This window comes from Bos indicus x Bos taurus, chromosome 20 (assembly GCF_003369695.1).
Source record: "Bos indicus x Bos taurus breed Angus x Brahman F1 hybrid chromosome 20, Bos_hybrid_MaternalHap_v2.0, whole genome shotgun sequence".
NCBI lineage: Eukaryota > Metazoa > Chordata > Mammalia > Artiodactyla > Bovidae > Bos > Bos indicus x Bos taurus.
Window position 1 is genome coordinate 19,452,575 of NC_040095.1, and position 24,097 is coordinate 19,476,671.

Consider the following 24,097-nt stretch of genomic DNA (forward strand, 5'->3'; position numbering starts at 1 on the left):
CGGAAGCAGGGGCTTTGTTAGTTCTGCAGGTTTACAGTCCCTGCCAAACGGGATTCCCCCTCTGTGCCCAGCTGTCTCCCACCCTGCTTTGTTGAGTCTGCGAGCCTGGGATATGCTAACTCGGGGGTGATACAACCTGGAAGAATCTGAGGCTCTCCTGGAAAGATGTGAAACCACTTCAGTTCCAAGGGGCCAAGATCACAACAAGGTCCTGCTGCTACCTTGGGTCTGAGCTTTGAGGGCAATGTTCCACATAAAGACATTTCTTTTTGCAACTATTTGACTATAATTGGGGCTTCCCTGGTGGCTTAGACAGTAAAGAATCTGCCTATAATGCAGGGAACCAGGTTCAATCCCTGGGTCGGAAGATCCCCTGGAGAAGAGAATGGCTACCCGCTCCAGTATTCTTGCCTGGAGAATTCCATGGACAGAGGAGCCTGATGGGCCACAGTCTATGAGATCACAATGAATTGGACTTAACTGAGAGACTAACACTTCACTTCACTTCATGGCTATAACATTAGTAGGTTGAAGTTAAAAAGTGACACTAAAAAAGCAAGTGACCCTAAGAGACTGGAAATGCCATGTTAATATTGTTGTGAAGTCACTAAGTCGTGTTTGACTCTTTGGGACCCCCATGGACTGTAGCATGCCAGCTTCCCTGTCTTTCACCGTCTCTCAGAGTTTGTAACTAAAACACACACATAGCAGGAACATTGTTATTATAACTCAGATTTTAAAAGTAATAACCACGCAGGATGGCATATGTAGCAAATAACTAGGTGAAGTTCCTGCCCAAGGAATTTCTACTATATCTCCCTTCTTTCAATTCTGATCAGTAGTGCAGATCTTCATTGTTAATACCTAGTTCAGAGAGAAAATCCACAGATGTGATTTCTTGTCTGATCACTAGATGGCATCCTGCTCCCCCATAGAGTTAAGCTGCTCGGGAATTTCCAAGTACAGTTCACAGAGAGGCCTAGAAGACGATGAGACTGTTGTATACTTCCCATAGGGTTTTAATTTATTAAAATCATCAAGGCAACAGGTAGCATGTGTTACTTTGTATTCCAAAAGGGGCTAATGATTTGGTTTGTAAACAGTATTCAAGGAAACAATCAGTACTTAGGAAGAACATTAAGTATGCCTTTATGAGGTAATTCAGGAGGGCTGCTTTACTTTCCAAAAACTCATCAGAAACAAGGAAACATCTTGTTCTTGCTTGGGAAACTGGATCCTAGTCAGTGAGCCATGAATTAAAGAATAGAAATACTGGAAAATATTGTAAAGTGTACATAGTCATTTTCTGCAAACCAACTAAAAGAGAGATTGCCTTCTCACAGTCATAGGCAGACGGTCATGGGCTGTTTACTGTCCCATCCCCAAGGCCTTGCCAGACCCCTCAGAGCACGAGGATGTATCTAAAGTGTCCACCTCCTGAGCAAAGATGTATACTTGTTAAAATGGAGTAGAAGACGTCTCTGTAAGAAGTACTATTCATATCTGTAAAATTGTAGACTTTTAGAAAATTGAGTGCAAAGGATTCAGAGGAGATCATTTTAATGCCCTTATTTTAGAGAAAATATGGTTGTAGCCATTTCATGTACTTCAGATATCAGTGAACCAAATTACAGTATGTTTGTGATACATTTCTAAACTAAATGATATATTTCTAAACTATTTGTCAATAAATATATAGTCTCAATGGTATAGTTTGGAAAGGTGAATAGTTCTAGCTCAGAATATTAAAAATCCTTTGCTTTCTCTTTTGGTACATGAAAACATAACTGTTCTATAGAACTTTAGATCTAGAAGGGTTTTTTTTTTTTTTTTTACAGTTTTTAAACATCACATGTGACCCTTTCATTTACATCCTAGAGAAATGTAGTTGTGATGCATCCTGGATTTCTCTGTATTACGTCATGTTGAACAGTTCCCTTTGTGGTTTAAAGACAAAAAAATCTGCAGTAATAAAATTTAAAATAGGTTATGCAGAAAGAATTACTGATTTCATACAATATTTTTCAGGGTGGTGATTTCAGGGTGGTGATTTGGTGTTGGTATTTTAAGCACATATGCAAAAAAACAATTATATATTTGGCTATATTATTATAATGTAGCTAACTACTCAGAAATTTGAAGGGAGTAATATTGGGTTATTATCAAGTTTCAGAGCTGGATTTTTCTTCTTTGGTTCATTGACTGCATTGAATCTTTGTGTTGTGGGTGCTGTAAACATTTCCTTTTCATTCCTTCTTTTAGGAGTGGCTCTGGGGAATCATTAGGTAAATGCTTGTTGGTTTTCCATAGTAATTATCTTTGAGCCTTAATGGTTTCTGGTTTTGGCCCCTCTTCATTTTCTCCAACTTTAGGCAGGAGTTCAGAATGGCTTCCAGTTGGGAAAAGAATTCTCAATCCAGCTTACCATCTAGTCTCTGTGTGGTCTTGGCAAACTTTTCAGGCCTGGCCAGGCATGATGTTGTTGGCAGAAATGAGGCTGTGTCTCCACTTGGGCTCCAGCTTTGCCTTTTAGCCTGCAGACTTTCAAGATTTAGGGAGAGTTTATGAATATGTGAAACATTTTCTCTCCAAGAGTGTGCTAGAGAAGTATGGAACTCAGCAATGTTTTAAAGATCCCAAGTTTAGGAGTTCTATACTTCTATGCAAGTTTTCTTAGAATTAATGATTTTAACTGTTTAGAAAGTATCTGGGGGCAAGGAATTCCAGCACTTGCTGAATATTCCACAGGTAATGCTTTTAATGTGAAATATTTTTTTTTAACAGCAGATGAAAGTTTTTTTTTTAACAGCAGAACAATAAACCAATACTTGATTTCTCTTTATTGTTTGGAAAGATACATAATTATCATGGTTGTTGTCTTTGTTAACCCCTGTATGCTGCTGCTAAGTCACTTCAGTCGTGTCCGACTCTGTGCAACCCTATAGACGTCAGCCCACCAGGCTCCCCCGCCCCTGGGATTCTCCAGGCAAGAACACTGGAGTGGGTTGCCATTTCCTTCTCCAATGCATGAAAGTGAAAAGTGAAAGTGAAGTCGCTCAGTCGTGTCCAACTCTTAGTGACCCCATGGACCGCAGCCTACCAGACTCCTCCATCCATGGGATTTTCCAGGCAAGAGTACTGGAGTGGGGTGCCATTGCCTTCTCCCTAACCCCTGTATACCATTTTGTATTTTCGTCACCTACCATTCATCTTTCTAGCCAAACAGGAGTTATCCTTTTGTGAGGTAGAGGAGTTATTGCTCTTTCACATGGTGATCTGTCTGCCTGAATTTTGTTTGGATCTTTGATAAATTTTTACTTTGATCCTCCAGCTCAGAGGAGAGTGGTCAAGGCAGTGCTGTTAGCTGTAGCCAGGGTGAGAACCTGACCTCAATTTATACATTGCCTCTTAGATTGGTGATTCTAGAAGGGAATTATCAACTAAGACAGGATCACGGATCATACTTAACTCTGCTACAGTTGCCCAGGTTAAATAGCCAGAGCTTATACTTCATTCTGCCCTATCTTCAGAAACACTTTGCACGTGGAAATGTATGTTGAAACTGTGTGGGTATATGTTGGGTGTCTGTACTTGAAAATTCTCCTTGGAATAGTAACTAAGAGAGCTATGCTGATCATTGCAGTGATTGACTCAAAAATATTAACACCTGACATAGAAGGGTTTTACCCTCAGTTTTCTTTATTGCCTCTCTTCACAATTCCAGAATTAGTATATGCTCATCACATACATTAAAATACTGGAATCCTGTAGTAACAACAAAAACAATAATAATAGCTGACCCTAGGTATTTATATGTTAAGTACTCTCCAAATACTTTGTGTACATTAGCCTAAATAATTTTCATGGAAACTCAAGTTAGATACATGATTGTTATTTCCAATTTTTAAATGAGAAAATGGAGAAGCAGGTAGTCTGATCTGTATTCTTTACCATAATGCTGTACTATTTTCCGTCAACTTGCCACTGCCTTTTCTGCACTTGTTGATGGGAGTACACTGCTGTAGAACTGACAAAGTGGGACACAGATTAATTTTGCATAACGTGAGAGCTGAACTCGAGGAACACTTAGGGAATGGACAGTGTGCAGTGTCATGGATCTATTTCTTTAAAATTAAGGATTTGAACTAGATGATCCCCAGAATACTGTGTCTTAAATGTGGCACTGACTGGTAAAATACAGATACAGACTTAAAATTATTTAATGTTTTCACATTATTTTCACATAACTAAAAGAGGATGAAAATGGATTAAAAAAAATTCTGAGACTGTGAGAAGGGTCTGTAACTTGTGAAAACATTTTTACACAGGAAAAAAAGAGAATTCTTATGGTCCATATTGTGACTTCAAAATATGGAACGAAAATTGTGGTCTTAGAAATTGTCCATGAAATATTTTAAGTGCTGAAAGGCAGTGTCCTAATCCAGGACTCTCCACAAATGCACTGCATCCTATAGTGTCCAGTGTGGCACAGCAACAGGTCAGAAATGGTTGAAAGTTAACCATTCTGTGCAGTACGTTAGTGTGAAACCAGCTTTTTGAGGGATAGTTGGGTGACTTCAGCATGAGTAAAGGAGCAATTGATCAATCAACATTTATGTAAATATTTATTTTAAATTCTGCATTTATATTGGATATTTAAGTAGCTGCTGCTGCTGCTGCTAAGTCACTTCAGTCGTGTCCGACTCTGTGCGACCCCATAGACGGCAGCCCACCAGGCTCCGCCGTCCCTGGGATTCTCCAGGCAAGAACACTGGAGTGGGTTGCCATTTCCTTCTCCAATGCATGTAAGTGAAAAGTGAAAGTGAAGCCGCTCAATTGTGTCTGACTCTTAGTGACCCCATGGCCTGCAGCCTTCCAGGCTCCTCTGTCCATGGCATTTTCCAGGCAAGAGTACTGGAGTGGGGTGCCATTGCCTTCTCCGATTTAAGTAGCTATTTACATTTAAATAAAGGGAATTTATTCATATGATCATAATATTGTAATTGTGTCTCTCTTTTCTTTCATACCCTAATTATATCCAGCAGTTTCTATTTTGTCTTCTCAATTAGCATCTACATTCCAAAAGAGTCAATGACCCTCAGTAGCCTATTTTTAAGTAGCTGAATTAATTCTTAGAGAGATATCAGCATTGACCATAAAAGTGATAAACGTAAGTAGAATCCCAGGAGGATGTCTTACAAGCATACTGTGACTATATAGCATTAAAGAGGTTGATAACACTTTCTATTACACATAGCCTATTAACCTTTACTTCTGCTTTTACATATTCATAGTATTTAAAATTTTCATTAATTTCAAGTATTTGCTCAATACCAGTTTAAAAATGCCAATGAGATTTAAACTGCTATAGTCAATCATATGTAGTCTTAAGGATATACTTATTCTCACCCTTTAAGGTTTAAGGATGGGTAGGATTTCTACAGAAGTAAGGACAGCATAATTACAGACAGTGTAGAGAACACTGGACAAATGCCAGAAACAGGTAATTTGGGGAAAGAGCCAGTGGCCAGTGAGCTCAAGTACAGGATGAAAAGAGTTAGCAGGCGGATGCCGATGGAATGCTGTTGGAAAATCCATCTGAAGTGGTTTTATGGGAGCATAGTCCGGGTGTGTGGTCTAAGAAACCATAAGACTGGTGGATTAGACTGGCTAAGAGGTAATGTGTCTTTAAGCTGAGGACAATTGAAAGACTCAAGGACAGATAGTATAGGTGTTTCAAAGATATTATAACATATTTCAGAAATTAACATGGTCATTAAGAAAGAGTGAGACGCCCATGGTGATTTTAGGGCTCAGGCCTGAATAACTGGGAGTGAGGAGGCAGGAATAGAAGTAGGGAAATCAGGAGAAGATCAAGACTTGAGAGACGATGAGGCTGGGAGAGATTTGTTGAATTTGAGTTTTAGCAGGCGATGCCAGTAAGTTATTCCTGACTTAAAAGTGAGGTCAGGGTGGAGATATGAATTAGGAAGACCTTTGTATTATTGGGCTATTTGAAGCTATTGAAGTGGTTGAGAGAAACTTTAGAAAGGAAAGAGAAGAAGGCTTAAGGTTAAATCTTCAAAAGTGGAGCAGGAAGTAGATGCAGAGCTAGTGAATAGAGATGAACCTGAGTAGATAAAGCAGTAGGAGGAGAACCAGAATTGTTTGATGTCCTGGAAACTCTATCAGAATTTCATAAAGGGGGAAAAGCAGTAGTTATCCAGCCTTTAAAGTCAGCCTGATTAATAAATTGTGGCACTGTTTTGAATTTCATGAGAGAAGAGGGATGATTTTAGTGATTCCCATCTTCTCCAACACTTTTCTTTTAATTAGACACACACAGATGGGGACTTGATGTCAAATGACATTCAGTGCTATAACTCTTCTAAATGTAGCAAGCACCGGTGGTTGCCTCTCTGCTATCTATTTTGTCTCTTCTTCTGCCAAAGATATTAATTCTTCAGATGCCACTCTTCTCAGGGAAGGCAGTCTTATCTCTTGGTGAGGGGTACATTGAATAGTCTACGTTAATCAGAATCATCTCTTGTTCCCCAAAAGCGGTTGTTTTAGTAATGGACAAGTGGCACAGTTCTGGAGCATTAGGTATGAAGCAAGTTTGCTGGAAGGCTTTTTAACTACAGATGCTCACTGCAAGCATTTATTCTGTGATTGGCCATGTCTGCAAATGACCTCAGTGCTATGGTAGTCATCTTGTGGCCACTAGAGGAATCCTGGCACATGGAGGATGTGGAGCAGAAACATGGAAAGGATGAGCCCAGGATATTACCATCATACCATGTAACCAAACCTGTAGTCACTGGTCTCTAAACTTTTTGCTGGCTGAAATGTGATATTTCCTCATTTTTAAAGCCAGCAGAGTCATAGTTTTCTATTATTTGAAGCCAAGAGCATGCCAACTGATATAAAATGTAAGGTTTTCATCTTTAGCTATATTCTTGTCACATGAAATTGCCAAAGCCTCCTGGTAAAGAAGCCCCCAGAGGAAGGTTTGATGAAAGAAATATTTTCTTCTGAATCATAACAGAAAGTTTTGGCAGGGAAGCTGAGCAAGCCTAGTGAAGTTTCTCAGGCTAACTGGCAATGTATGTGTTCTGCTAAATGGCTGACAGTTAATAAATCAAATTTTTGAATTGGACCAGAAGTTGTATTGGAATGTCATATTCACTCAGATTGTGCATTTCATGGAGTTACTCTGTTTTTGCTTTTTATTTTGTCATTTTCTCAGCCGTAGTCTGAACCAAACACGTTGTTCATTGTACAGCATCTAGGTCCTACCTTATACATTCTTAATATACACAGGGAAACCGAGTCTCTATCATCTGGAAAAAGGTACCATGGTCCATCTTGCAGAAAAGAGCTCAAATATCAACAACAACAAAAAAACACAGATTTCACTTTGACACCAATAACATCTGTCATACCCCTAACATAGACTAATTATAGGCTATCACTTTCATTCTTCTTAGAATCCAAGAATTAGGAGGGTTGAGGGGACAAATTCTCAAAGGATTGTGAACTCTATCATTGCTAGGACTTTTTACAATTCAGTTGTTTACTTTTTTAAAAAATCTACCATCCAAGAGTGCTTTTTGGTAACAGTCATGCTATGCATTCCTACGAATAAAAGGCACAGTAACTGCATAAAAAGACAGTGAGTGAGCTATTTGGTTCCTCCTTGGATACTTTTTAAAAATCTGTTTAGTCAGAGACCCTTTATTGCTCACTGAAAAAATCCAAAAGATTTGGATTTTGTTTTATGTTTAAAGATTTATGTTTAATAAATTGTAAGTAACTATATAGGATTCCTTTTTTTTGTTTCTAAAAGAATGTTTTTGGAGATTTTTGTTGTTGTTACTGTTATTTTTTTGGGAAAGGCCCATTAAAGAATCCAGCAAATATTAAGAGAATTAGTCTTTTTGGCATTTATAGTAAGTTAGGTCATTTCAGATGATCTTCACATTAAATACAATAATTTAATATGCTGCAATAATTATGTGCTTCTGTACCTAGGCAATATATCAGATCAGATCAGATTAGTCTCTCAGTCGTGTCCGACTCTTTGCCACCCCATGAATCGCAGCACGCCAGGCCTCCCTGTCCATCACCAACTCCCAGAGTTCACTCAGACTCACGTCCATCGAGTCAGTGATGCCATCCAGCCATCTCATCCTCTGTCGTCCCCTTCTCCTCCTGCCCCCAATCCCTCCCAGCATCAGAGTCTTTTCCAATGAGTCAACTCTTCGCATGAGGTGGCCAAAGTACTGGAGTTTCAGCTTTAGCATCATTCCTTCCAAAGAAATCCCAGGGCTGATCTCCTTCAGAATGGACTGGTTGGATCTCCTTGCAGTCCAAGGGACTCTCAAGAGTCTTCTCCAACACCACAGTTCAAAAGCATCAATTCTTCTGGGCTCAGCCTTCTTCACAGTCCAACTCTCACATCCATACATGACCACAGGAAAAACCATAGCCTTGACTAGATGGACCTTTGTTGGCAAAGTAATGTCTCTGCTTTTGAATATGATATCTAGGTTGGTCATAACTTTTCTTCCAAGGAGTAAGTGTCTTTTAATTTCACGGCTGCAGTCACCATCTATAGTGATTTTGGAGCCCAGAAAAATAAAGTCTGCCACTGTTTCCACTGTTTCCCCATCTATTTCCCATGAAGTGGTGGGACTGGATGCCATGATCTTCGTTTTCTGAATGTTGAGCTTTAAGCCAACTTTTTCACTCTCCACTTTCACCTTCATCAAGAGGCTTTTGAGTTCCTCTTCACTTTCTGCCATAAGGGTGGTGTCATCTGCATATCTGAGGTTATTGATATTTCTCCCGGCAATCTTGATTCCAGCTTGTGTTTCTTCCAGTCCAGCGTTTCTCATGATGTACTCTGCATATAAATTAAATAAACAGGGTGACAGTATACAGCCTTGATGTACTCCTTTTCCTATCTGGAACCAGTCTGTTGTTCCATGTCTAGTTCTAACTGTTGCTTCCTGACCTGCATACAGATTTCTCAAGAGGCAGATCAGGTGGTCTGGTATTCCCATCTCTTTCAGAATTTTCCACAGTTTATTGTGATCCACACAGTCAAATATATAAAACTATGCAATTGTAAGACTTTGCTAGAGGGTCTAAGGAGGAATTCTTTTGATTGTAATGTTATTAGTGTCTTTTTTCTTAGTTGTATAACATTTCTTTTTGGGTAGGAATTTTATGTTGAGGAAAGTAAGAAATTCAGTGACCTGAGGCAGAAAAAGTATATTCACAAGAGAGTATGATAATTACTCCATCACTTTGGGGTTCTGTTTAGAATGTCTGCACCAGTAACAGTGCTTGGAACATGGTGAAGTAGAGCAAGTGCACTACCATAATGTGGAGAAGTCTATCCATTAGCACTGATCACAAGGTCGTAGTTACTTTGTTTGCCAGAATACCTGGAGGGAGCTCAAGTTACAAACTGACATTTCTACTATGGAATATTTACTCCCATCACTCTAGGAAGACTCTGGGAAAACCACCAGTTGATATTCCTTTGGTGACATTTCAACTTTATTTGAGTGGTATATTAGATCCAATTTTAGGGGGAAGAGAAGCAAGAGATCATGATAATGAAAAGAAAAGTTACCTTATGTTGGGGATTAGGTACATGACTACACAATCATGTGTTTCCTTAGGCATTAGTAACCTAGGATTGAGTATCATTTCGAGATGAGATGGCATTCCAAAAATTTCTGACCACAGAAAATTGACGGTATCTAAGGCAATGGCACCCCACTCCATTACTCTTGCCTGGAAAATCCCATGGACGGAGGAGCCTGGAAGGCTGCATTCCATGGGGTCGCGAAGAGTCGGAAATGACTGAGCAACTTAACTTTCACTTTTCACTTTCATGCATTGGAGAAGGAAATGGCAACCCACCCCAGTGTTCTTGCCTTGAGAATCCCAGGGATGGGGGAGCCTGGTGGATTGTCATCTATGGGGTCGCACAGAGTCAGACACGATTGAAGTGACTTAGCAGCAGCAGCAGCAAGGATAATGGTAATGAGGAGAATAAGTTCATTTTAGTCTGATGCATGTAACTTTGTTTGCCATTTTAAAAAATGGTTTATCTGAAATATAGAGTTAGCTGTAACAAAGAATAAAATATTGTTATTGGCATCTGAACTTTCATCAACTCTACACATTTCTTGTCAACATTATGACTATTCCTAAAATACATCAGAATGAAGGAAATGCTTTTAAATATAGGTAAACCTTGGTTCCTTCGGCTTAAATTTTAAAGCATTAATCTTCATTTATAGATACCATTTATATTTTACATGTTTTTTAAATGCCCTTAAATATTGATTTCTCAGTATTGGGTACCAAACCCTGTACACCAAGCTCCAGTGTAGAAAAATGGATAAAACTGAACCATTATGGTTGAGTTAGGGCAGGATGAGTATGGAGTTCACCGTCATTTTCCTTTCATCTTTTCCCTCTCTGCCACTGTTTCTCTCAAACGTTTTACCAAAAGATCTTTGTTTCTAATTCCCAAGTCCATATCATTAATTTCATAAGTTTCTCCCTGAGTCTGAGCACCGTCAAACAATATAACATGTTCACTAGACTCACCTTCCCTTGCCCCTCCTCTCTTCACCTTTAGTCAGTTATTGCCATTTTTATCACATAAGTGTGGATAGATCTCCCTCCTCTTCTCTGCTCCTTATGTCTTGGTTCAGGACACCATCTTTTTCCTTATTTATCAGACCCCTCACTGATTTTATGCCTCTGATTCATTTATGCTAGTTTTTAAACATCTTGATCTGATACGTCATAAGAAAAGGGGAAAAAAAGACTGAACGTGAACTCCTAGTAGGTTTTTCTAGGTAGGTATAAATTTATATTATTTATGTGTACTGATATGTAAAGTTAAAAAGACTAAAGCAAAAGTATATAGGGTTTCCATGCGTGCACACAGACAGTTTTATATTTTTTCTCATCCCCTGTGGATGGCTTGACTACCCCCTAGCATGTGCATACCCATCTTTGGAGACTATAGCTCTATGCCAGCCAGGGATATCTTTCTAAAATGAAACTACATAAAGTCCTTCAATAGATCTCAATGAATAGTAGATAAAATCTGAATTCTTAAATGCAAAAGATGATGCTATTCATGAATTGTTAACTTCTTGTCAAATTTAAAACAAAACAATACAAGTAAAAGCTCTTATTAAACATTTTATACTTGCCAAAATATTAAATGATCTGAATCTGTCAAAATAGATATGTTAATACATAGCTCCTTGGACAGTCACAGACTTAGTTGTGTTGTAGGTTTGACTGGGTCAAAATAAGAGCCAAGCTATGTGGCATGAAATATCTATTGACCGTCACAAAAATGTGAATAAATGAAGATTATTAAATTTTGTAGGGTATTAGAGGATAAAATGCATATGTCGGGTTCTATAACATAAATGTATACATACACATTTTTGTATATCATATACATAAATGTCTATCAATCCTTGGGAAATTATTGAATGAACAAAAAATAAAACCAAATGTTGGTATAAGCATCAGAATTTTCATTGACTCTACAATTTTTTGTCAATATTATGACTGTTTCTAAAGTATATTAGAATGAAGGAAATGCTTTAAAGAGCAGGCAACCACTGATTACTTTAGCTTTTATTTTAAAACAAAGCTCTACATTTGTTTTTTTTGTTTTTATTGAAGTGTGGTTGATTTGCAGTGTTTCAGATGTACAGCAAAGTGATTCATTTACATATTTATCCTTTTTCAGATTCATTTCTGTTTTAGGTTATTCTAAAATATTGAATACAGTTCCCGGTGCTTTCGTAGGTCCTTGTTGTCTGTTTTATGTATAGTAGTGTGTATCTGTTGATACCCAGTTCCTAATTAACCTCCCCACATTTCCACTTTGGTAACCGTAAGTTTGTTTTCTATGTCTGTGAGTCTATTTCTGCTTTGTAAATAAGTTCATTTGTGTATATATATATATTTTAACAGTTCCATATAGAAGTGATATCGTATGATATTTGTCTTTTAACTTGGTGGAAAAAGAGGAGATATTTCCTGTATGTGTATTGAGATGAGATGAGCTAAAGAAAACTAGCAGAGCTGAATGTCAGGTTATCCTGCTAACCTTTGTCAGGCCCTTCTGCCTTGATATGGTTCAAATTTCTGCCATATATTTTGATACTTTCTGTCTCCATAGCAGTTGCCCAGGAGTGTGTTGCCAGAAAGGACACTGAAAATGCAACCAATTTATAAATAGATCCTCCTATTTTATAGATGCCATTATTTAAGAAGGTATATAAGGTATTATGAGAGATTGAACATATAGTGAAATCGTTTATTTGCTCAGAAAAATATAAATAGTTAGAAATATCAAAATATAACCAAGCAAACATCAGACAGATTAAATTATTATTCAATATTTCTTTCATATGGCAAAGACATGATTTAAAACTGATTTTCTGTTTGAAAAATGTCAGTGGAAATAAACAAATGGGTAATTTCTAACTCTTATTTTCTATGTAAGTGATGAAGATATAAATTACTTATTTTAGAAATATTGTTCTGTGATATTGACAAATATCACAGTTTAATATGAAACACTGACTCATAATAAATACTTTCTTTGAACTTAGTATGTATTAAACTAGGGTTAACATTTTTCACTTAAAATTTCATCACTGATGAATCCTAGATGTCTATTTGTACCTACATTACCTTATTCATAAAAGGGTTTGTATAGAATTAGAAATGTTTTAAATATACATTCTGTCTTGAAAAGAAGACTATCAATGATAAATAGCAGAAATAAAAGTTATCTTTCTGGAATCTGGGAATATCTCCCTCCCTTCTCTACCTGTTTTCCACTGTTTGACATATTAACTATTATAAAATTAAAATATTAAACAGTGAGTATCTAACTGTTTAAATTCTTTTCATTGAAGGTGATTTGCCTGATTTCTTAGATGCAATTAAAGGGAGAGGGTAAATGTGGTTTCTTAAAGAGAGTTCTTTTTCTTCTTTTGAGTTTATAAAATTGTTTTAGGAATAGCAAACTCAGTATGTGGGTGGTGTTTAGTTCTCATAATTTTCTTTCAGACCTTTTAAAAAGTAAACTCTATGAGTAATGTGATCATATGCATGGGAAACTGAAATTAAAGCACTCAAAACTGTTGTGACAAATAACAGATATTCAGGGTCAGTGCAAATAAGGCCACAGATAATCACTCCATCTGCTCCACTGTTGGCAAAATTGAGGCCCAGATGTTGCAGTATACCTTTTTATTCTCCTGTACCTTGGCCATTGGCACATAAGATTCACAAAGAGAAATATAAATTGCTCAGGCTTTCCCTTGAGATCATATAAAAGAGTTCCTCTCCATCTGAAGTATTTTATTTTCCTGTTGATTCAATAGGATGGGCCACTAGATCTGTTAGAAGAAAGTGGAGAGAAGGCTTAAATGAAGCCTTTCTCAGGGTATAGTTGGCTGGGTCTGTGACCACTGAGCTGCTGTTGCTTCTGTCACCATGCCACTGAGCCAGCCCTAACGGATTCTCTAACCAGTGCTCAAAGAATCCTAGATGTAGGGAGAAGCCGCTCCAGTGTTCTTGCCTGGAGAATCCCAGGGACGGGGGAGCCTGATGGGCTGCCGTCTATGGGGTCGCACAGAGTCAGACACGACTGAAGCAACTTAACAGCAGCAGCCCACTTATGCTATTCTTCTTCTTCTTTATTTCTAATGTATGATTATATAGTGTCTTAAGATTCCCAGCTTGTATTTCTTGGTTACGTTCATGTAGGTGCTGCTGGTCTGCAACTCTGCACTGTCTTTTCATTCTAAGATCCAGGCTGAAGGAACAACCCCTACATGGGGTGTGCTGTCCTCATGGCAGAGGGAAAAGAGCAGGTGGAAGCTCAAGATGCTTCTTAGAGTTTTTGCTTTGAAAGTACATACTGTCACTTCCCCTCACTTTCCACTGACCCGAGAAAGCTTATGACCAACTAGACAATGGTGCAAAGCAGTATATCCCCTACCCCACAAAAAGGCCTAGAAATTCACTTGCAAATTTTCTAGAGAAAGGAGTGAATTGTTAAGGGCAGTAATGCAACCCACCTTGGTATATAGAGGGCAAAATGCGTATGCCCAAGGCACAGCTTTCTCCTTTGCATCCGTGTTCTTCTGTATCTTTTTTTCTTATCTAAAATGAACTATTCTCAGTTCATCTTAATTTTTACAGCCCTATAAGGAAGGCAAGAGAGATTCAGTGGGTTCAGAAAGAAGTGAGAATATTTCTATATGTGTGATTTATTCTAGACTCTGTCCAGTTTCGGCTTCATTCCTGAATCTCTTGTTATGGAAGAGTAATAGATGCATGGTACACTCCTTATGCACAAGTTTATTTACCTAATTTTAGCTTAGAAAATTCAAGCCAATTATTGGCCCCTTGAACATGCAGTAAAGAACAACATCGGCATGTTGTTTATGCAAAAGTCTAGAGTCATACATGTCACTTGCAAGCAGAAAAAATGTGGGTTGGTCACTTTACCTGTCATTCAGCTTTGTCATATAAATTAACATCCTAATGACATACCCTCACTGCATTCACTCTTTGCCCTCCATAACTCCTTAACTTGTAGTAGGTAGTGATGTTTCCAAACATCGTTAGATAATTTTACCTCTTCAAAACTCTTTAATTTGAGCAAATTTTATCTGTTTATTTTAACAGATGTTAAACATGTTATTTATATTGCCAGAAATTTACAAATTCTAATATGGTCATTAAAACTTAAGTTCATAAAAGTAAAATATGCTAAGATCTTCAAGCGGATCACTGCAGGAGCTAGGTGGAAAAAAAGGTGACAGTATTGCTGTTAATGGCAATGTTGGAAAGCTGCTCCTGTGATTACAAGTGTATCAGTGAAATCATCCATTCTCCTGTGTCTTGTTAGTACAAGCCATAGAGTAGACTGGCCAGTAGGGGTTACTCTATGCATTATGATCTCAGAGTGGTGAATTAGAACATGAAGAAATAAATGGCAATATCATTTAAAATAGCCACCATCCTGGTGAATTTAGTTATAAGATTCAGAATTTGAGATAACTTGCTTTGATTACTATTTCAACAGCTTTTATACCATTCATATGACTTTGAGGCATGTTTCAGTAATTCATTCAGCCTTATTGAATATCAGCCCTACATTAAACAGAATCCAGAGGTCAAAATTTTAAAGTAGCTCTGTAATTCCATTGTAGCATCTTGTTTTCCTAGGTAGTATTCTCTATCCCTGAAATTTGGAGCCTAGATATCCTAGAACACAGAGCTTTGTATAAAAACAGTCACAATGCTGATTTTTAAAAAGGCAAATGAAAAAAAATTAAAAAATAAATAAAAAGACAAATGTACAACCCCTTTTAGTGACTCTAGAATAGCACCTGCTCTCTGATCAAGTGGCTCTTCAATTTTGGAAAATAAATTACTTTTGAAGTTTATAGAGGAAATTGGAGAGAAAAATTAGCACAATATAATTCTTGGAGTCATTTGTCCTTATGGGAGAGAAGATAAAGTCAGTGGCTTTAAATACAATTTCTACAAAAACTAAAGAACAATTGAAAAGGATAAGCTTTTTTTCTGAAGCCCAAATTGGTAAGAATGAGTTCTGCTTGCCAAATATTGGACAGAAAGACTTCATTAGAATAAAATACTATCACCTCTAAGATAAAGAAATATTAATATGTATTATCAAAGAGTTGAAATGCAAACATTACTAATTTTATGTTTTTTAAAAAATTTATTGGTATTTTATTGACATAATTCAATGATTCTTTTAAAAAATCAAGGTTTTCACAAGACAGTTGCAAAAGAATGGGAGTCCTCTCACTCTCTCTGTCTTGATGCATATGAAACCCACGGATGCAGAGCATGGTTCGGACCACACCCTGTACACTGAAGCAGAAGTCTGCCCCTTTGATGGGTAAGAAAGGAGGCATTATAAGAAATGGCTTATTCCAAATACGGTTAAAATTCTTCAGGCAGTTCTGTGTGACTGTTAGGTAGTGTAGAAGAACAGCATGTCACAGAAAGGGCACAGCTACAACAAAGTACTAAATAGAAACAGTATTTTTGAATAGACTATCCTTACCTGTTAAGACTTAATCTCTTCTCTCATAGCATTATTACTGGAAAGACCCAGAGGCTGCACTTTGAAAAGAAAAGCTTTTCTCAGTTGTGGATTTAGCTTTCATCATAGTTTGCCCCACTGAGTTTGTTGTTAGAAGAAACCAAAATGCAATTACATTCTTCTGTACTAACACTGTTCCTAACTACGTGTATTTAAAAGATTTTTCTGCCTGGCTTCTTCTACTTCTTGTGTAATGGAATGATTTTAGGGCTTTATTTCCCTTCTGTTCAAAGTTCTCTTTTAGTTCTTGGAAAGAAAGGTTTGCCGTATTTACCTTATGTTTGCCAATGGGGAACCAGTAAGTTTGTTCACCTCCCTAAGTGAGTCACTCTAAGCAATTTCTCCCATCACACGTGTGTTTGAAATTTGCGAAAGTTTTTATTTACTGACTCAAACACATACCTTCCTAGCTTAGAGATCTCTTGAATTTGTAGCTTTATATTGAAAAGTGAGAGCTTGGCCTTAAAATATTTAAGTTGCATCAAAATTGTCTAAAGAAAGTATAAAGATATTTTTCACACCATGCAGTAAAAGAAAATCTTAGGCTCTATCATTTATAATTATGAATTTCTGGAGTCATTCAGACAACATGAGATACCAGGTGGCCTATTTGTGAAACTAGCTGTCCAGCTTGTAAGTAGGTGGTACAGAGTCCATTTCAAAGTTTGGGGTTTGAATTCAACAGACATGAGGACCTCGGCACCCAGGACTAACGCTTGCATTAGTAAGTAATATTTTAATAAGCTTCACGTTTTCCTTCCTTTCTTTAGGTACAGCAATGAGAGGGCTTCCCTGGTGGCTCAGTGGTAAAGAATATGACTCCAATGCAGGAGACGTGAGTTCAGTCCCTGGGTTGGAAAGAGCCCTCGGAGAACAAAATGGCAACCCACTCCAGTATTCTTGCCTGGAAAATCCCATGGACAGAGGAGCCTGGGGGTGGGCTGCAGTCTGCGGGGTCACAAAGAGTCAGACATGACTCAGCGACTAAACAAAAACAATAGTAATGATAACTCTCATATAATTTTTTAAGAATTAAATGAACTTATGTATTTAAAAATTGATTATCACTCTACCAAGCATAGAATAAACACACAGTGGGGTTTTTTTAAATTTTATTTTTGATAAGTGTCATTTGTAATTATTCTTTTTATATGTTGATTCTAATTCAACAAACTAGGAGGAAACTTAGCATGCTCTTTCTCACCCATCAAAGGGCCAGCCTTTTGCTCCAGTGTGCAGGGCATGGTCTGAACCACCATGTGCATCCTTATATTCCATATGCATCAAAACATGGGCAGTTAGAAGACTCACTCTCCTGCAAAGAACAAAATTTCCCAGAAACCTACTTATAAGGATGCCTAGGGAGTTTAAAGCCAATATGTATTTTATGTAATAAATTCAAATGTTTCCATATTAGTTATGGTAAGGGCTATATTAATTTCTAAAGCAGGGCAACACAAAATACTGCATAAATTCAGATTTCATGATATTAAACAGTGATTATATATTAAAAGTGTAATTCAGAAAAAGCCTTATTATAATATATAAAGTATATCAGCACTCTTAGGCATGAAAATGATTTGTGTATCCTTGCATTTATTTTATAAATCTACTGCTATGAGCTAATGACCTGTGTGTACCAGTTAAAGAGTGCAGATGATGTTACTGAGTAATAGTCTGCATAAATCAAAATACCAATAGATTAGCACCTAAAATCCCGTCCTTGTTAAGTTAAAAATAATTAGATAGCATACATACACATTAAACATTATGTATATATATGATATATATATGTGATATACTTACTGTAAACTTATAGGAAAAATGCAGAGCTGCTGGTATTTTTTAGAAAACAAATGATGAAATTTATTTTTCATTAGAAATTTAACCTAAAACTTTTGTTTGTTCAGTGATAGAAATTCATTTTAAAGGTTTGGAGAGTATGACACAGGTGTACCTGTAGTGTGATGATGATATTAAAAAGTCCACTCATTGGCAAAATGGAGAAAAAATCACTAGGCATGTATAGAATTGTTTGATTCCTCAGATTTTCAATTTTGCTAGCAATTGTAAAAAATAAATAATTGCACTTTCTGAGACATTCTTCAATTCCATCAATTATAATAGCAAAAAATTATTATTATTCATGGTAGTTATTCATAATGTAGCAAGTGGTTATATTTCTTATAGAGATACTGCTTCCAGATAGTCTGTTTTTCAGTTTTTCTTTTCTAATTTGTTTTTTAAATATCTCAAAAAAATTATGCTGTGACTACAATTTGAGTATATATTAGGCTGATCAAAAAGTTCGTTTGGATATTTCCATATGGTGTACTGGAAAAACTTGAACATACTTTTTGGCCAACCCAATATTTTGTGAAAATGAGAATAATAATAATGGTAGCTGTTGCTGCTGCTGCTGCTAAGTCACTTCAGTCGTGTCCGACTCTGTGTGACCCCGTAGACGGCAGCCCATCAGGCTCCCCCATCCCTGGGATTCTCCAGGCAAGAACACTGGAGTGGGTTGCCATTTCCTTTTCCAATGCATGAAAGTAAAAAATGAAAGTGAAGTCACTCAGTCGTGTCTGACTCTTCGTGACCCCATGGACTGCAGCCTACCAGGCTCCTCCGTCCGTGGGATTTTCCAGGCAAGAGTACTGGAGTGGGGTGCCATTGCCTTCTCCATAATGGTAGCAGTAGCTGTTATTTAATCACTAAGTCGTGTCAGACTCTTTGCTAAGTAGTGTCCAACTCTTCCACGGACTGTAGCCAGCTAAGCTCCTCTGTCCATGGGATTTCCCAGGCAAGAGTACTGGAATGGGTGGCCATTTCCTTCTCCAGGTGATCTTCCCGACCCAGGGATCGAACCCATGTCTCCTGCATGGACTGGTGGATTCTTTACTGCTGAACAACCAGGGACACCCCAATGGTAGCAGAGATACCATTTATTGAATTCTTACCATATACTTAGCACTTTATGTGAAGCATTTGCTCCTAGAACTTACAAAAGCTATAGGAAATAGGTTCTGTTATTATCATAATCAAGACACTGAGGTTGAGAAACATCTAGAGTTCTCACAACTAATGATGGTATTATGGCTAAGGACTTAGAAATGTCAGAATCCTCTCCTATATGCATTTGGTGAAGTATATAGTGATAAATTTCACTATAGTGATAGATAAACCTGTCAATATATGTTTCAGCTGTTTGCACCCTACATACAGTTTAGATTTGAGGCAGGGATGCCTACTGCCCTCAAATCCCATCTCCAAGTCTTTGACTCTAATCACTTTCTTGTCAGCCATGCATCACGTGGACTTGAGAAGGGCTTTCTAGCAAGAGATGGCACACCTTGACTCTAGTTACAGGCCAGTCCTGGAGGAAGGAAGGCTAAGAGAGAATGCAGCAGGTCCCCTCATCACACCGAGTCCCTTCCCTAGAGAACTTGGCCCAGCGCCTTGTAATCTGATGCTTCACATTCACAAACTTTTCTTCCCTTGTGTATGTAGGTGAGAGGTATAAATGTGTGAAAGGTCTGCGTGTGGTCTGTGTACATATGAATTTCATGTGCATCAGATTTTTATCTGAGTGTATTATGTGTAGAGAGTGTATGCATGAGTATTGTTCTGTGAAGTTTATGTGTGTGGCTTGTATGTGAGCTGTATCTATGTGTGTGTGAATGTGTTCTGTGTGCTTGTGAGGTGAGTGTGTGTGTGTGAGGCGTATATATATATGTCTGTGTTCTGTGTGTATGTGTGTTGTGTTGTATGTGAACTGAGAGTGTAGTACGATTATTGTGTGTGGTGTGTGGGAGGTGGGGTTATAGAAAGGAAAGACGAGTAGAAACCTGGGGACATAGGGACATAGTTGAGAGCCCACCTTTTACTAGAATAGTTGTAGCTGGAAGTGTTCTTGACTTGAACTTTGGAGTCTTGGGGTCAAGTCCTACCCAACTCTGTAACTATCTATTTAATATTTGAAAGCAGCTTAACCTGTTTGAATCTTAGTTTTCTCATGTCTGGGGGAAAGGTCTTTTAAATGCTATGAAGGTTAAATGAATAATTTTAGGTTGAAGTGACTGATAAACTGGAAAATACGACATGAATATAAGGTATTGCCTATTTTTACTGGTAATGATGTTATTTCCCAACATGTTTTATATTGAATTTCCAGACAACAATATAACATTCAAGGGGTTATAATAGGAAATATATCAATAGGAATGTTTTAAGTTAGTTATCATTGGTAATATATGGTATGCTGTCTCGAAAAGAAGAAAGACATATGCTGTTATAATTCCATGTCTAGAGAATGTCTGGGATATTAAACACTTCTTGTTCAGTCGCTAAGTCGTGTCTGACTCTTTGTGGCCTCCTGGACTGCAGCACCCCAGGCCTCCAGTCCCTCACTGTCTCCCAGAGTTTGCCCAAGTTCATGTCCATTGAATCAATGATTTTATCCAACCATCTCATTAAACACTTAACAGTGTTCATTCATGGAACAACAAAGGCCATTTTAACTAGGAGCTTTGCTCTAAGGTGTGTGGGGCAGCAAACTGTACCATAATAGAAGGATTTTGCATTGACTATTTCAGATTTTTATTTTTTAGGTATATGAGAATGGATGAAAATGATATAGAACAGTCATTTCTCAAGTAGTTAAGCATAGAATGTGATCCGGCAATTCTGCTCCTGTGTATATACCCCCAAAGAATTGGCAACATGTTCTGTCAAAAACTTGTAAAGGAATGTTCATAGCAAAATCATTTATAATAGCAAAAAAGTAGAAACTTTCCAAATGTCCAAAAACTGATGAATGGATAAATAAATGTGATAAATCAGTAAAATGAAGTTATTCAGTATTAATACATGCTGTTTTATGGATGAACCTTGAAAACGTGTGAAAGAAGCCAGAATAGTATATTACCTGATCCCATTCATATGAAAGGTTCATAATAGGCAAATCTATAGAGACAGGAATATATTATTATTGAAAGATTGGAGGTGAGGGGCATGAGGGATTGGAGGTAGATGGCTGAGGGGTGAGAGATTTCTTTTGGTTGGTAATGAAATGTTCTAAAACTATGTTTGGGTGTACAACCCTGTGAATATATTAAAAGTCATTGAATTGTATACTTTAGATCCATGAATTACGTGGTCTTTGAATTATATTTTTACAAAATTGTTAAAAAAATATGAACAATTTTCCTAAGAAGTGAACCCTCCCCGTTTTTGTGCCAATAGGCCTGGGAGACACCAGGCCTCACCCTCCTTGACAGATAGACTAGGAGGCATTCCAGACCACAGAGTCAGCCTGTAAGCTGGTGCCTTTATCAGGGGTGAATGACCAATAGGGGATGGATAAGCAACTGTCAGCTTTTTAGTATAGGGCAGTATATCCTGGAACCTGTGGGCACTGAAAAATGCTGTGTGAGACTCATTCTCTTTTCTCCTCCTATCCTCTCCTCTTACCCTCCCCTTCTTCCTTCTCCTCTCCTCCCTCCCTCCCTTTCTTCTCTATTTTTTCCCCATAAATTGCTTGAGCAATTAATTTGTTAATTTAGAATTTATTAATTCAGAATTATATTTGAATGTGCATTTGAAGTAACTGTTTTCTTGCTTCCATGGTTTTGAAGTACTTTCTTAGCCATGACTGGGTAGAGTGTGGTGTTAGAGTGAATCTTCTGTGGCCTAATTGCTAACAGGAAGATTTTTAGGTATGAATGTCCTCATTCTTTGCTCTTTCTGTACTTCTGACTGTGTCTCCAGACCTACAGAGTAGTATGTTCTGCTCCTAATCTTACATTTCCACCTCATTCCACTTCCACATACAAATATCACATTCACCATGATTTTGGATGATCTCTTAGGATTAAAATGTATACTCATATTATATTCTCACATATAATCATTGCTTTTTTAAAACCCTTTTTTTTTTGCTTAACATTCAATTAAAGAATAGTCAGCTCAGTATGCCGCTATGCAAATCTTACCAATAGCTATATTTTATTACTTTCAGTTTTGAAAGGTGGGATGATATCTTTCACTTTTAAAAACTGATATTTCTAAAAAGTGTATTTATTTTGCATTAAAATGTTTCTGGAATGTAACAGTTCAATTCTAATAACTATGATTAAATATCCATGAATTTGTTTTGAATAAGCAGAGCCAGATAAGTGGCATTTATGTACCTTGCAACACTATTTAAGATTGCTTCCTCGAACAGAATGAATCACTGGGTAACAGATAAGAGAATTCAGCATCTCTTGTTTGTGAGTCTCACATTAACTGCATTTATACCTCTGATAGTTTCCATGATGAAATTTGTAATTAAAAAAAGAGCATACAGTCAGTTTTGAATTGTTATATTTAAAAATGAGTGTTTGCTGATGTCCAATTAATCGAAGTGTTGAGATTTAAAGAATGACTGAGGAATCAAGGTTTTATATTAATAATTTGTCTTCTGGGAGAAAATAAATGAGTAGAGAGTAAAGTCCTGAGATCTCTACTATCAAATACACGGTCATAAGGAAGTTAAAAAGCCACAGTGACGTGTACACATCTTAATTACATTTGCATCGATATCTACCTGAAATAGATACCAGTATTAGCTGTAAGAGTCTCATGTGTTTTGCAGGAGGGAGTTCTCGCAGTGTACTCAGTGTGCTTGTCATTACAGACCGTGAGCTTACAGCACAAACATTTGTGCAAACAGAGTCCAGGCTGGAATGTGTCAGTGTGGTGCTTATGTGGCCTGTCCATGGAGATGGCAGAATGGAAAATAAATGGAGAGCTGGAAAGGCTTCCAGGGTTTATTTTTTTCAGTGACTTTCAGAGTTAAAGAGCCAACTCTTAATAAAGAATGCGTGGTCCAAGGCAGGGACTAACTGTATGCCCACAATGTTCAAAAATGATTGGTTCACAGATTCGGAAGCAGAGAAGCAGATTCTGAGAAAGAGAATTTCGGGACCATGGAAGGGAAGGGAAGAAAGCAGACCTGGAGAAAAGGTAGAAGGACAAATTGGTCTGCAATGCAGCCTTGAAAAAAGGCCTCAGCAGACCCAGCAGAGAGTCCAGAAGCTGAGATGGGGCCTCAGAATTGTCCTAAACAACTCCTGACTGGACCTCTATACTCTCTTGTTTACTTGATACTAGATGCTTGGACAAGGTGACCCTCCTTAGCTGACACAATTCACAAAGAGAGCTGACAGCTGAAAGCCCTTCCTAAACCTGGGGAAATGAGTCATTCATTCCTGAAGGAGTTCTCATAGCAGAATCCACTAGGAATGATGAGGTATTTTGGAACCAGGAGGCACTGGGAAATGCCTTGTCTGATAGACTGTTTGCTTCTTTCATTCCTTCATTTCCTTCTTTCTCTCCCTAACCCAGTGTTTTTCCAAAAATAAAGGACTAGGCTGTGAGTTATCAGGAGGAAGGAAAACAAATAATCATTTTTATAAGTCCAACTGTTCTTTTAATGTCAAGACCACTGAACAATCATTTTAGTTTTCTATGGAAAAGTTAGCTTCATATATCTGATGACCCAAGGACCTCTTGTGACAGTTCCTATATACATTATACTAGCATCCTGACCGGAGAAGGCAATGGCACCCCACTCCAGTACTCTTGCCTGGAAAATCCCATGGATGGAGGAGCCTGGTGGGCTGCAGTCCATGGGGTCGCTAAGAGTCGAACACGACTGAGCAACTTCACTTTCACTTTTCACTTTCATGCATTGGAGAAGGAAATGGCAACCCACTCCAGTGTTCTTGCCTGGAGAATCCCAGGGACAGGGGAGCCTGGTGGGCTGCCGTCTATGGGATTGCACAGAATGGGACACGACTGAAGTGACTTAGCAGCAGTAGCAGCAGCATC

General features: G+C 37.8%; 1 protein-coding gene and 1 long non-coding RNA gene across 5 annotated transcripts in view; one reads left to right on the forward strand and one right to left on the reverse strand.

Moving 5' to 3' along the window:
* PDE4D (phosphodiesterase 4D) overlaps window positions 1-24,097 on the forward strand; it is a 1,572,172-nt gene that overhangs the window by 866,780 nt on the left and 681,295 nt on the right. The gene's annotated exons all lie outside the window — the stretch shown is intronic.
* On the reverse strand, window positions 997-16,838 carry LOC113879138. Of its 2 annotated transcripts, none has more exons than XR_003507212.1 (3): window positions 16,184-16,838; window positions 14,157-14,282; window positions 997-2,541 (listed from the first exon to the last, which is right to left on the reverse strand). It is a non-coding gene; the product is annotated as an uncharacterized LOC113879138 (long non-coding RNA). The 2 variants fall into 2 exon arrangements; XR_003507211.1 differs by lacking the exon at window positions 997-2,541 and adding an exon at window positions 9,959-10,147.